Source organism: Gossypium arboreum, chromosome 1 (assembly GCF_025698485.1).
Source record: "Gossypium arboreum isolate Shixiya-1 chromosome 1, ASM2569848v2, whole genome shotgun sequence".
NCBI lineage: Eukaryota > Viridiplantae > Streptophyta > Magnoliopsida > Malvales > Malvaceae > Gossypium > Gossypium arboreum.
In genome coordinates this window covers 86,802,059-86,813,798 of record NC_069070.1, presented here as the reverse complement: position 1 = coordinate 86,813,798, position 11,740 = coordinate 86,802,059, and the positions used below count along the sequence as shown (strand labels likewise).

The 11,740-nt window shown below is 34.2% G+C and overlaps 1 non-coding gene and 1 pseudogene across 1 annotated transcript; one reads left to right on the top strand and one right to left on the bottom strand.

Annotated features, from left to right (window-relative positions):
* Nucleotides 1-372: 372 nt before the first annotated feature.
* LOC128282388 (small nucleolar RNA R71) lies at nucleotides 373-479 on the bottom strand. The gene has a single exon (XR_008272652.1). It is a non-coding gene; the product is annotated as a small nucleolar RNA R71 (small nucleolar RNA).
* Nucleotides 480-2,153: 1,674 nt separating this feature from the next.
* On the top strand, nucleotides 2,154-10,381 carry LOC128280540 (uncharacterized; annotated as a pseudogene).
* The last annotated feature ends 1,359 nt before the right edge of the window (nucleotides 10,382-11,740 follow it).

Here is an 11,740-nt window from a genome sequence, read left to right as displayed (position 1 = left end):
TTCTAGGTTTTGTAAAAATTTCCTAAGTGCTCAGTTTAGTCCCGAACCTCTTCCAAAGCATGTTTCGGGCCTCGTAGGCTCGTATTAGGGACTTTATGATTGAATGTGAATGGTTTTAATTTGGATGAAAATTTATGACCCAGAATTGTATGTTTGCTTGCTTTGTATGTCCGGTAATGACTCGTATCATGTTCTGGTGTTGAATACGGGTAAGGCGTGTTACAAGACACACTAAAGTTGAAACTGTTTCTGTACTTGTTGTGAGATCAAGCACTGGCATGGCTAAATTCATTGCCACCAAGTTCGATAGCTACTTAGCAAGAATTGGCAGAAAGGTTTTTGGTTAAGTATTTTCCACCAAGTAAGAATGCAAAGTTGCGTAATCAGATAACAACTTTTCAACAATTGGATGACGAATCTTTGTATGAGGTATGGGAAAGTTCTAAGGAATTACTTCATAACTTTCCTCATCATGGGATTCCTCATTGTATCTAGTTAGAGGCATTTTATAATGGTCTCAACGCACATACAAGATTAATGGTGGATGCTTCTATGAATGGTACGATTTTGTTTAAGTCTTATAATGAGGCTTATGAGATTATTGAAAGGATTGTAAGTAACAACTACCAATGGCTGAAAAATTAAGCAATTTCAAGAAGACTTGTAGCTAGAGTGCATGAAGTGGATGCATTGGCTTCACTCTCTGCTCAAGTATATTTTATTTCCTCTATGTTAAAATAGTTTAACACTAATGGTTTGAATAATTTTGCAGCTCAATCGTAAATTCAGTATGAAGTAGTTTCTTGCGTATACTGTGGGGATGGTCATTCTTTTGAGAATTGCCCTTCGAATCCTGAATCAATGTACTATTTAAAGAACCAGTATCAAAACAGAAATGGACAAGGACCGTAATCCAACTTCTACAATCCATCACCGCGGAACCAACCTAATTTTTCCTAGAGTAATCAAGGAAATAGACCAAACAAAGATCAAATGTAGCATAGACCTAACCAAACCCAAGGGTTTAACCAACAAGCCCCCAAACCCTCTCAAACTAAATCATCGAATAGTTTAGAGGACTTGTTGAAGGCGTACATGGCGAAAAATGACTCCTTGATCCAAATTCAAGCAGCAACATTGAAAAATCTGGAGAACCAGATGGGTCAATTAGCTACTAAGCTTTGTAGTAAACCACAAGGAGCCTTGCTGAACGACATAGAAAATTTGAGAAATTTGGGTAAGGAAAATTGCAAAGTGGTAGAGTTACGAAGTGGTAAGACTTTGGAGCCTAAGAAGGTTGTGGTTGAATATGAGCCTATTGGAAAGTAGGAAAGTCAACCGATAGTTGAAGTTCCTACAATAGGAAAATCAAATGCTAAAAATTTTGATGAGGTAAACCCTAAACTAGTGAATTCTAAAAAGCTAACACCCTTTTTTTGTAGATTTACCTCTTCAAAAAAGTTGTTAATATCAACCTAGAGTTCCATATCCTCAAAGACTTCAGCAGAGCAAGTAGAAACAAGAGGTAGAATTCATGAAGTTCTTCGATGTTTTAAAGTAACTACACATCAACGTTTTGTTGGTAGAGGCTTTAGAGAAAATTCCCAACTATGTGAAGTTTATGAAGGATATCCTGTCCAAGAAGAAATGACTTAGCAAATCTGAGACTGTCGCTTTGACGAAGGAGTGTAGTGAGTTCTTACAGAACAAACTACCTTTGAAACTTAAGGATCATGGAAGCTTTATGATACCTTGCAACATTGGTGAATCATATTGTGGTAAAGCTTTGTGTGACTTAGGAGCAAGAATCAACTTGATGCCCGAATCCATTTTCATGCTGTTGGGAATAGGAGAAGTAAGACCTACTATTATAACACTTCAACTTGTGGATCGATCATTAGCATATCTCGAAGGAAAGATTAAAAAGTTTTTGGTAAGAGTTGATAAATTCATTTTCCTGCTGATTTCATTATTTTGGATTTTAAAGTAAGCAAGGAAGTTTCGATCATCCTAGGAAGACCTTTCTTAGTCACGAGAACAATGTCGATAGATGTGCAAAAAGGAAAACTCACCATGCGATTTCAAGACAATAAGGTAATGTTTAACGTTCTAAAAACAATTAAGTTCTTGATTCGATGGAAAAGTGTTCAGTAATGGAGGAAGTAGAAACCTTAGTTTCTATGAGAAGCAATTCTGACGAAGAATTGTTGGAAAACACTTTAGATTCTGAACCAGTCGAAGATGAAAAATGTAATGAAGGTTTGGCTTTGATAGAAGCCAATCCGAGGAGTTATATGCAACCTAAATTTACACAACCCAATTTTTCAATCAAGGAGACACCTAAACTCGAACTAAAGGTACTTCCATCTCATTTAAAATGCATTTATTTTGGTGATAATTCTACTTTGCTTGTGATTATTTCAGTAGACTGGACAGAACATCAAGAGGAGTAATTGATTATTGTCTTAAAAAAAATTAAGAAGGCAATTGGTTGGACCATAGTTAACATACGAGGTATAAGTCCTTCCTTTTGCATACATAAAATTATTTTAGAGGAAGGTGAAAAAGGTAAGATTGATGGGAAACGGAGACTTAACCCTATCATGAAAGAAGTGGTTCGAAAGAAGGTAATTAAGTGGTTAGATACGGGAATTATTTACCCCATCTCAGATAGTTCTTGGGTAAGTCCGGTACAATGTGTACCAAAGAAAGATGGGATCACGATTGTAAAAAATGAACGGAATGAGTTAATCCCAACGAGAGCTGTCACGGGTTGGAGAATCTATATTGAATACAGAAAATTGAACAAAGCCACTTGTAAGGATCATTTTCCTTTCCCTTGTGGATCAAATGCTAGATCGACTGGTAGATAACGAATTTTATTACTTTTTAGATGGATATTCGAGATAAAACCAAATAGTTGTAGCCCTAGAAGACCAACATAAAACTACTTTTAGCTGTCCATATGGTACATTTGCTTTTAGGCGAATGCCTTTTGGCTTATGTAATGCATATGCCACATTTCAGCAATCTATGATGGCAATTTTCACTGATATGGTTGAAAATTATATTGAGATTTTTTTTGATGATTTCTTTGTTTATGGTAATACTTATGATATTTTCTTGAATAATTTGGTTAAGGTATTCAAAATATTTGAGGAGACGAATTTCATCCTTAATTGGGAGAAGTGCCACTTTATGGTTAAGGAGGGAATTGTCTTAGGGCACAAAATTTCCAAGAATGGAATTGAAGTGGATAAAGCAAAGGTGGACGTAATTGAAAGGTTACCACCTCCAGTTAGTATGAAAGGAGTTAGAAGCTTCTTAGGCCATGCTGGTTTTTATCATAGATTTATAAAAGATTTTTCAAAAATTTCTAAACCTTTATGTATGCTTTTAGAAAAAGATGTTCTTTTTTATTTTTTATTTTAACAAAGCATGCTTAGAAGCTTTTGAAAAATTGAAAAACCAGTTAATTTCAGCCCCAATAATTATCACACTTGATTGGAACTCACATTTTGAGTTTATGTGTGATGCAAGCGATTTCATTGTTGGAGATGTGATGGGCCAAAGAAGAAAGAAAGTCCTTATCTACCATGCAAGCAGAACTTTGACAGGAGCCCAGATCAATTATATGGTAATTGAAAGAGAACTCTTTGCTAGTTTTTTTCTTTTGACAAGTTCTATTCATATCTTGTAGGTACCAAAGTTAAAGTGTTTACCTATCATCCGTCATTAAGTACTTACTCACGAAGAAAGATGCTAAACTGAGGCTAATTCGATGGATATTTTTGCTCCAATAATTTGACATTGAGATCCAAGATAGAAAAGGTGTTGAAAATCAAGTAGCTGATCATCTTTCAAGGTTGGAACACAATGAGGTAGCTTCTTCACTTGTTCCAATTAATGAGAATTTTCCTGATGAGCATATTTCTGAGGTAAGTCAAATCTATGAAACACCTTGGTTTGCTAATTTTTCCAATTACTTTGCATGTGGAATAATTCCTCAAGAAATGAGGTACTAACAAACGAAGAAATTCCTTCATGATAGTCAGTACTATTTCTGGGAGGACCTATTTTTGTTTAAACAATGTGCAGATAATATAATCAAGAAGTGCATAGCTGGGAGTGACATTGATGAAATTTTGTACCATTGTCATTCATCTCTGAGTGGGGGAGACTTTTGTGGTTCATGTACAGCAGCAAGTATTTTACAAGCTGGGTTCTTTTGGTCTATATTGTTCAAATATGCTTATGCATATGTAAGAAACTACGAGGATGCCAAAGAATGGAAACATATCAAGAAGGAACGAAATGCCCTTGACAAATATTTTAGAGATAGAACTTTTCAATGTATGGGACATTGATTTCTTAGGCCTGTTTCTTTCTTCCTATGGGAACAAATATATCTTTGTAGTTGTGGACTATGTGTCCAAGTGGGTTGAAGCTGAGGCATACCCAACTAATGGCGTTAAGGTAGTCATGCGATTCCTACACAAGCACGTATTTACACGGTTTGGGACTCCTAGAGCCATAGTTAGCGATGAAGGATCCCATTTTGTAAATAAATGGCTTAAGTGGTTGCTTGACAAGTATGATGTGAAGTATAAGATCGGTACTCCCACAATAGAACGGTCAAGTTGAAAAGGGGAATTGAGAAATCAAAGGTATACTTGAAAGAGCAGTGCGCCCTAATAGAACAGATTAGTCTCGAAGGCTTACGATGCACTATGGGCCTATCAGACTACTTTTAAGACACTATTAGGGATGACTCCCTATAGGTTAGCTTTTGGAAGGGCATGTCATCTACCACTTGAATTGGAGTACAAAACTCACTGGGCTTTGAAGCAATTGAATTTTGATCTTAAGTAAGTTAGTGAGAGAAAGATGTTACAACTATTGGGATGGTAAAGTTGAGTGAATTAAAACCTCATTTAAATTAAGAGACCTTTAATCTTTCATAAACCTACTTTTTAATAAAAGGTTAGAAATTATTTTATTAAATTAATACATTTAATTAATTTTGTCTAAGGAGAATGGAACTTAAGCGGGACCGTTGTGACTCCTCCAACCTTTCCTGAAAATTAATTTAATGTAATCTTTTAATAAGAAAATTTCTAATTCATTTTAATCTTTTCTTAGTTTTATTTTTATTTCTCATTTTTGTCTTTGTCTTTAATTTTAATTTTAATCTTTATTTTTAATTCTAATGCTAGTTTTATTTATTTTAATAAAGGGGTCAATTTGGCCCCAAGTACTAATAAGTTTATTTGTTTTAAGCAGTCCAATTTTTAAATAAAGTTTGGGCTCAAGGCCTAAAACAACAAAGAGGAGAAATTTAACCCATGTTGTCGTCCACAGGGTTCCCTAACGCCCTAATTTTTTCCACCATATCATCTCTCCATCTTACTTACTACCCAATCCACTCAAAATTAGCTAATTTTTAGCTACAAGACAACCTTGCCATCCAAGTCACTTAAATTAGCTAAATTTTAGCTACAAAATTTCCCTAATTCATCACTATATAAACCCCTCTCTACCTTCATAATTTACACAACCCTTCAAACTATTTTACATTCATTCTTTTCCCTCTTCCCGAAATTTCTCCCTAAAATTTCTTCCTTGTCTTAAGCCCCTAATATTGTCGCCGCACGACTTTTACCAGAGCAGCCCCTTCTTCGTCATCCTATCACCGTAGCAAGCTTCGTGCCACCGCAAGCTTGATGCTGTCGCAAATCGATCATCACCGTAACACCTTGTTCTCATCTTTTGCCTATTGCTTTTTTTCAATTCTTTTACCAAAATCTTGCTTATTTTTGGGGAAAAATGTCCACATCTCACAAATTTACTAGATCTCCCAAGACCTCTGCTGAAAATCCCATTATGATTCAAGATGAAGAAGTGAAAGAAAGGTTTGATTAAATCTTCAATGATCAACCTATAATACTGGAAAAAGGTTTTAACTTGGAAAGTAATGATAAGATAGTTGTTGTGACAACCCAATTTAGACCCTATTCAGAACGGTGGTTTTGAGACAAAAAATTCAAGTCAAAAAATATATAAATTTATTTTCTATGTTTGTTATGTGTGAATTTATGTATGTGAAAATTTCATTCGAAAATTTTATCGTTTAAGTGCCCGATTTAATAAAAGGGCTTAATCACGTAAAATGAAAATTTGATAGTTTAATTTGTAATGGCTGAATTGTGGTTGTCTTTATAATTTGAAGTGTTTAAGATTTAATTAGACCATAGTTAAAGGTGATGGACGGTTGTCACCTTATTTTATAATGGTTACATATTGATTAATAAATGTTTAAAATGTAAAATGTTAAATAATATATATGTTATAATAAAACATGAAATAAACACATGCATTCATCTTTTTCCACCATGACTGAATGCTAAAAGAAAAGAGAAAGAATGAGCTTTGAAATTTTTGGCCATTTGGTAGCATAATCAAGGTATGTAACTAGCTCGGCTTTTGATAATTTTAACATTTTTGAGATCGTTGCAGTGAAATGTACAAAGCCCATGCTTTAATTTTTGATTTTGATGAATATTTTGAGTTATTCCATTGATGAATAATTGAGTTTTGTGATGTTAGTTGAGATATTATGAAAGATATGTTTTGGATTAATATGTTTTGCATTGAAATTTTTGATGAATTTGAGTAATTAGGGCTAAATTATAAAAATAATAATTTGAGTGACTAAAATGTGAAATAAATGAAATGTATGGACTTTTATGAGCATAAGGAAGATGCAGCCTAAGCATGTGTACTCAAAATTTTCATGTTTTGTGTTTTGTGCAATTTGGACTAAATTGTAAAAAGTGTGAAATGTTAGGGAAAAATGGTAATTTACCCATTTTTTTCTTTTTGGACTAAATTGAATGAAATTATGTTTGAATGAGTTTAATTTGAATATGTTTAGATCAAGAACCAAAGAAATCGAATTTAGATCGGGGAAAACCAAAGTTGTCGAATAATCGTCCGGTTTCGATTATCGTTGTCCGAGGTAAATTTATAAGCAAATAGATGTTGTTAAATTTCAATATATATGATCTATAAATAATTGTAATGATTATTAGTAAGTTATGACTTGGCATTTAGTAATAAAAAATGTGAATTGGGTATAATTTGTATGTTATATGATCTTATAATTCAGTTTTATAATGGTACATTTTTAGTTGGCATTGATATGTGATTATGTGTAAGACCACGTCTGGGACGTTGGCATCGATATGTGATTACATATAAGACCACATCTGGGATGTTGGCATCGATATGTGATTACATGTAAGATCACGTCTGGGACGTTGGCATCGATATGTGATTACATGTAAGACCCTGTCTGAGACAGTGGCATTGATACATGATTACATGCAAGACCACGTCTGGGACGTTGGCATTGTACGATATGTGTGACTATCTGAGTATCCTATTTAATTCCGAATGGTTCAATGGTCAATGATAAGTTAAGACCGAATGTAATATCAAGTTAAAAAGCTCAGGTATGTATTCATACTAAGTTATGAAAATATGGTAAGTTGGATGTTTGAATTGATGATATAAAAGTTATATGTTAATGAGAACTATGTTTATGCATATGTGAATGTATACATTCGGCCAAATAATGTAATTGTGATGTAGAAAATGAAGGTTAAATATGCAAATGTTCAATTGGGTATTCTGCCAAAGGAAAACTTATGCAAAATTATATGTCTTAAGATATGAAATTATAAGTTTGGAAATGTATATGAACTTATGACAGTTTATTTTAGTTTAGCTAAATTGAATTATGGACGGAATGTCTTATTTGCTTATGACTTACTAAGCTGTGAAAACTTACTGTGTGTGTTTGCTCTATGTTTTATAGATTGTGGAAGCTAGTTACGGGCTTGGGGATCGTCAAAGAAGTCTACCACATCGACTGTTTCGGTACTTTTATAAGTTTGAACTTGAACTTATGGCATATAGGCTAGTTTATATATTTGATTTTTCGGTATGTAAATATGAGCCATACAAAAATGGCTTATTATTTTGTTAAGCTTGGATTTTATGCTTTGATCAAATAATGGTTATGTTTTGTTTTGGTGTTTCGGCTATGGCTTATATATATAAGTATATATATATGTGAATCTTGTTTGATATGATTTGTTAAGGTTTTGTTATGTGAATTGGTATTAAGGAAAATTCGTTTATGGCATATAGAGGAAATGAATTTGATATGATTTATTAATATTTGAGGTTTAGTATGTTTGATTATGGATAAGTTTATTTTGGTAAAATGTTAAAGATTATGTGTTTGATGAATGTATTCGACTATGATATTGAATTTAGGTAATGAGTATAAGTTGTTTGAGATTCGACAATAGATTAATTAGGAAAATAATGTTTATTCATAAATGGCTATGATTAATATTAAATTTTATGCATTTCGACCATGTTTATATTGATATGATTTATTGATATGTTTGTTTTTTATTTGAGAGTTTGGTTAAATTATGTATATATATGTATAAAAACTTGTGAAGTGCTTGACATGAAATGCACATTATGGTTGACGTATGGAATTTATTTTATGCAATGTTACATGCGTGCGATATGATTGAGTAAAATCAAAGTGGACATTGAATAAGCATATGTATTTAGCAAGTTTATATTCGGCTAAGGCATTGGAAAATGACCAAATGAATAGTAATTTAAGTTATAAGGAATCATGATTGTTTTTATGCAAATTAGGTAAGCTGATTTTTGAGTTTAAGTTATTAATCAAATGGTTCCTACTAATATGTACCATGCGCATAATGTTATAAATTTTGAAATTATGCTTGAGATGTTTGTGAGATTTATTAATGCAGTATTTGTTGTCTATTTAATTGTTACAAATTAACAATTGTTACTATATGTTTCAAAGCATGGTTACACATTATATTTATATGACTGTTTTTGAAGATGATAGGGTTTGAGTATGAAATGAGATGTTTGTTTAATGTTAATGTTTCGTAAAATTTTACTATGTGTTTTATAAATTATTATGTATGCATTCGTAATGACCTAAGAGTTTATGTAATCATTTGGAAGTTGTTTCTGGTCCGGTAAAACCTCATAACCCCATTTTTACTGCGGATTTGGATTAGGATTGTTACATTTTATTGATATCAGAGCTACGATTTAGTCTATTCTAGGACTAATGTAGCATGTGTGAGTTTAGCTATACATGCCATATTTTATACTGTGATAGTGTGATGACTCATAACATTTGAAAATGTGTTTTCATATAGTAAATGGATCTCGATAGAGCCGTAGCTGATGATGTCGAGAGTATAGCGCCTGCTCCCGCGCAAGTGATAGCGCCAGTTGATTCTCGACCAACTTCAAGTAAACAAGAGGGAGAGGCAAAACAAGCCTTTTTCCAAATGATGAATGATTCGTTTCCTCAGCATATCAGGACAAATCTGACTGCACAGCAACCTCCACCCCTAACTAATCCTCCTTCGATACCTGTTATACCTCAAGTGATTGATCCGTTGAGATTACATAAGCCCCCTTTTGATAAAATCAGAAAACATGGGGTTGAAGAATTCAAAGCCACTGATGATGATGATGTTGAGCGAGCTAAATTTTGGCTTGATAATACTATTCGCGTGTTTGATGAATTATCCTGTAACCCTGATGAGTGTTTAAAATGTGTCATATCCTTCGTACGAGACACCATATATCATTGGTGGAATACACTAGTACAGGTGGTTTCGATAGAACAAGTGACCTAGGAGTTCTTTTAGACAGAGTTCTGTAAGAAATACATCAGCCAGAGATTTATCGACCAGAAACGCAAAGAATTTCTGGAGTTGAAACAGGGTCGTATGACCGTGATAGAATATGAGCGAAAATTTGTGAGACTCAGCAGATATGCCTATTAATGTGTATCGACTAAAGCTATAATGTGTAAAAGATTCGAAGAAAGGCTAAATGAAGACATTAAACTACTAGTTGGCATTATGGAAATAAAAGAGTTCGTAGCACTAGTTGAGCGAGCATGCAAAGTCTTAGAGCTCAGGAAAGAGAAAAGAAAAGCTGAATTTGAAGCTAGATATTCACGTAAGAGACCATCAAGTAAGTCATTTTAGCAGCATCAACGAGATTCTGAGATGATTCTAGCCGTTCAAAGGCTACTGCAGGTTATACTAAACGTGCTCCGGATAGATCACTTGCGAATTTGAAAGCTACCTCAGTAGCTAGTGTTGATAACGTTAGATCAAATAACTGGAGTGCAAACATTGTGGTAAACGACATCTCGGCTATTGTAGATTGCTTGATCAGGACAATTTTAAATGTGGATCAATGGATCATTTCATTTGTGAATGCCTTGAGCTAGCTGAAAAAACACAGTACAAAATACGAGACTGAGTAACATGTCTACTCGAGGTAGAGCACCCAAAAATATGGGTAATGTGAGTAATAGTCAAAGAGTAACTAAAGACACAACAATTCGATATGAGCCTTACGCACTTGCCAGAGCTGATGCCATTCACACTTGGGAGGAGGCTTCATCCCCAGATGTTACGATTGGTACATTCACTCTCTACGATACTAGTGTAATTGCATTAATTGATCCTAGTTCGACTCATTCTTATGTGTGTGAGTCATTAGTATTCAGTAAGACTTTGGCTGTTGAGTTTACTAAGTTTGTGAGTAGAGTATCGAACCCCTTGGGCCATATGTTCTGGTTGACAAAGTGTGTAACAATTGTCCTTCGATGGTTCGAGATTCGTGTTTTTCGGCTGATTTGATGTATTTTCCATTTAACGAGTTCGATATAATTCTGGGTATGGATTCGTTCACTTTGCATGATGCCGTCGTAAACTGAAAAAGAAAGATTATTGATCTACGGTGCCAGAATGATGAGATTATTCAGATTGAATCTAATAATCTGAATGGTTTACCGGCAGTGATATCTTTGATATTAGCTCAAAAATATGTGCGGAAGGGTTGTGAAGCTTACTCTACGTATGTGCTTGATAGTAAAGTGACCGAAAGAAAGATTGAATCAGTACTAGTTGTGTGCGAGTATTCGAATGTGTTTCCTGAAGAATATCCAAGTTTTCCACCTATTCGAGAAGTAGAGTTTTATATTGAGTTAGTGTTGGGGACTAATCTGATATCAATAGCTCCATACAGAATGGCACCTGCTGAATTAAAAGAATTGAAAGCTTAGTTGCAAGAGTTGACAGATAGAGGTTTCGCATGACCGAGTTTCTCTCCTTGTGGTGCACCAGTTTTATTTGTGACAGAACTATAAGAATGTGTATCGAATATAGACAGCTCATGTAACACCCCGTACCCGAGTCCGCTGCCGGAATCGGACACGAGGGGTTAACGGCTTAAACCATTCACTTTCACAGTCCATTTTAAAAATTTTCCAGGCAGTTAGCTAACTGCGTCACTATCACTTTAAAAATCATATCTTGAGTTCCAAAACTCGAAACCCAGTTTTGTAATTTTTCCCTGAAACTAGACTCATATATGCATCTACAAATTTTTTTCTAGAATTATTGGTCAGGCCAATTAGTACAGTTTATTAGTTAAAGTCTCCCCTGTTGCAGGGATCGACTACACTGACCTTCGAGCGTTACGAATTGGATAGCTCCCTGTACAGGGCTTCAATACTGATGCCGTTTGTTTCTTTAGAAACTAGACTCAAATAGGAATCTATAAATATATTGCATGACTCCTA